Genomic DNA, 3,991 nt, shown 5'->3' with positions numbered 1-3,991 from the left:
GGAACATCAGCTTTATCATATCTATAGAGAGAATTTACCTTTACTACCTGTGTCGGGATATCGGGATGAGGAGGTTCTTCAGTAAATAAATAACTAAGATCATATGTTTCTTCAACAGGCGGTATATTAAGACCATGTATTTCTTCAATAGGAGGTAAATTCTTAACGTCTTCAGCTTTAATACCTTTTTCTTTCATAGATTTCTTTGCCTCTTGCATATCTTCAGGACTGAGAAATAAAATACCTCTCTTCTTCGGAGTTGGTTTAGGAATAGGCTCAGTAATTGGAGCAGGAGTTGGCTCAGGAGCTGGCTCAGGAGGTGCCCAATTATTTTCATTTGTCAACATATTATTCAATAGAATTTCAGCTTCATCCGGTGCTCTTTCCCTGAAAAGAGAACCAGCACAACTATCCAAGTAATCTCTGGAAGCATCGGTTAGTCCATTATAAAAGATATCAAGTATTTTAGGTTTCTTAAGAGGATGATCAGGCAAAGCATTAAGTAACTTGAGAAGCCTCCCCCAAGCTTGTGGGAGACTCTCTTCTTCAATTTGCACAAAGTTGTATATTTCCCTCAAAGCAGCTTGTTTCTTATGAGCAGGGAAATATTTAGTAGAGAAGTAATAAATCATATCCCGGGGACTACGCACACAACCAGGATCAAGAGAATTAAACCATATCTTAGCATCACCCTTTAGTGAGAACGGAAATATTTTGAGTATATAAAGGTAACGCGATCTCTCATCATTAGTAAACAAGGCAGCTATATCATTTAACTTAGTAAGATGTGCCACAACAGTTTCAAATTCATAGCCATAAAACGGATCAGATTCAACCAAAGTAATTATATCAGGATCAACAGAGAATTCATAATCCTTATCAAAAAGATAATCCTCGGGAATAACAGGCATATTTTCATCATCACTATCATCATCGTATTCAGATTCAATAATTTCTATTTCTCTAGCCATAGCAATTTGTTCATCAAGAAATTCACTAGTGGGCACAGTAGTATCAGGCATAGAAGCAGTTTCATCATAAGTATCATGCATAGCAGAAGTGGCATCATCAATAACATGCGACATATCAGAACGAATAGCAGAAGCAGGTGTAGGTGTCGCAAACTTACTCATAACAGAAGGTGAATCAAGTGCAGAGCTAGATGGCAGTTCCTTACCTCCCCTCATAGTTGAGGGATAGATCTTGGTTTTTGGATCTCTCAAGTTCTTCATAGTGTCCAGCAGATATAAATTCCAAGTGACTCAAAGAATAGAGCTATGCTCCCCGGCAACGGCGCCAGAAATTAGTCTTGATAACCCACAAGTATAGGGGATCGCAACAGTTTTCAAGGGTAGAGTATTCAACCCAAATTTATTGATTCGACACAAGGGGAGTCAAAGAATATTCTCAAGTATTAGCAGCTGAGTTGTCAATTCAACCACACTTGGAAACTTAGTATCTGCAGCAAAGTGTTTAGTAGCAAAGTAATATGATAGTGGTGGTAGCGGCAACAAAAGTAAAGACAGCAAAAGTAATGTTTTTGGTATTTTGTAGTGATTGTAACAGTAGCAGCGGAAAAGTAAATAAGCGAGAACCAGTATATGAAAAACTCGTAGGCACCGGATCAGTGATGGATAATTATGCCGGATGCGGTTCATCATGTAACAGTCATAACATAGGGTGACACAGAACTAGCTCCAATTCATCAATGTAATGTAGGCATGTATTCCGTATATAGTCATACGTGCTTATGGAAAAGAACTTGCATGACATCTTTTGTCCTACCCTCCCGTGGCAGCGGGGTCCTATTGGAAACTTAGGGATATTAAGGTCTCCTTTTAATAGAGAACCGGAACAAAGCATTAGCACATAGTGAATACATGAACTCCTCAAACTATGGTCATCACCGGGAGTGCTACCGATTATTGTCACTTCGGGGTTGCCGGATCATAACACATAGTAGGTGACTATGGACTTGCAAGATAGGATCAAAAACTCACATATATTCATGAAAACATAATAGGTTCAGATCTGAAATCATGGCACTCGGGCCCTAGTGACAAGTATTAAGCATAGCAAAGTCATAGCAACATCAATCTCAGAACATAATGGATACTAGGGATCAAACCCTAACAAAACTAACTCGATTACATGATAAATCTCATCCAACCAATCACCGTCCAACAAGCCTACGATGGAATTACTCACGCACGGTGGTGAGCATCATGAAATTGGTGATGGAGGATGGTTGATGATGACGACGGCGACGAATCCCCCTCTCTGCAGCCCCGAATGGACTCCAGATCAGCCTTCCCGAGAGGTTTTAGGGCTTGGCGGCGGCTCCGTATCGTAAAACGCGATGATTTCTTCTCTCTGATTTTTTTCTTATCGAAACTCAATATATGGAGGTGGAGTTGGAGTCGGAGACGCAACAGGGGGCCCACGAGGTAGGGGGCGCGCCCTAGGGGGGACACGCCCCCCACCCTCGTGAGAAGGGTGTGGGCCCCCTGGTCTTCATCTTGGCGAGGATTTTTTATTGTTTTTTCTAAGATGTTCCATGGAGTTTCAGGTCATTCCGAGAATATTTGTTTTCTGCACATAAAACAACACCATGGTAATTCTGCTGAAAACAACGTCAGTCCGGGTTAGTTCCATTCAAATCATAAAAGTCAGAGTCCAAAACAAGGGCAAAAGTGTTTGGAAAAGTAGATACGACGGAGACGTATCAGAGGCCTAACAACGTCTACAAGAAGAAGGTTGTGTAGTAGAAATCACCAACCTCCGGTGCCCATCTTCTGGTATATAAGTCATTTTGACCTATAAAAAAATAAGGAGAATGCTTTCGGGACGGAGCGCTGCTGTCTCGAGGCGGAACTTGGGCAGGAGCACTTTTGCCCTCCGGCGGAGCGATTCCGCTGGGGGAACTTCCCTCCCGGACGGGTAAATCATCGTCATCATCATCACCAACAACTCTCCCATCTTGGGGAGGGTTATCTCCATCAACTTCTTCAAGAACACCATCTCATCTCAAACCCTAGTTCATCTCTTGTGTTCAATCTTGTTACCGGAACTATAGATTGGTGCTTGTGGGTGACTAGTAGTGTTGATTACATCTTGTAGTTGATTACTTTATGGTTTATTTGGTGGAAGATTATATGTTTAGATCCATTATGCTATTTAATACTCCTCTGAGCATGAGCATGTTTATCATTTGTGAGTAGTTACTTTCGTTCTTGAGGTTACAGGAGAAATCATGTTGCAAGTAATCATGTGAACTTCATATGTGTTCGATATTTTGATATTATGTATGTTGTGATTCCCTTAGTGGTGCCATATGTGAATGTCGACTACATGACACTTCACCATATTTGGGCCTAAGCGAATGCATTGTGGAGTAGCAATTAGATGATGGGTTGCTAGAGTGACATAAACTTAAACCCCAGTTTATGCGCTATTCCGTAAGGGACCGATTGGATCCAAAAGTTTAATGCTATGGCTAGAATTTATTCATAATACTTTTCTCGTAGTTGCGGATGCTTGCGGGAGGGTTAATCATAAGTAGGAGGTTTGCTCAAGTAAGAACATCACCTAAGCACCGGTCCACCCACATATCAAATTATCAAAGTAGCAAACACAAATCGAACCAACATGACGAAAGTGACTAGATGAAAATCCCGTGTAGCCTCAAGAACGCTTTGCTTATCATAAGAGACTATTTTGGCATGTCCTTTTACCTCAAAAGGATTGGGCTACCTTGCTGCACTTTTGTTACTACTATTGTTACTTGTTACAAATTATCTTGCTATCAAACTGCTTCGCTACTTACAATTTCAGCACTTGCAGACATTACCTTACTGAAAACTACTTGTCATTTCCTTCTGCTCCTTATTGGGTTTAACACTCTTACTTATCGAAAAGAGCTACAATTGATCCCCTATACTTGTGGGCCATCATTACAACATCCAATCATCCATATAATCTATGTGGTTCT

This window comes from Triticum urartu, chromosome 1 (genome assembly GCF_003073215.2).
Source record: "Triticum urartu cultivar G1812 chromosome 1, Tu2.1, whole genome shotgun sequence".
Taxonomy (NCBI): domain Eukaryota; kingdom Viridiplantae; phylum Streptophyta; class Magnoliopsida; order Poales; family Poaceae; genus Triticum; species Triticum urartu.
Note: the sequence above shows the minus strand (reverse complement) of the source record.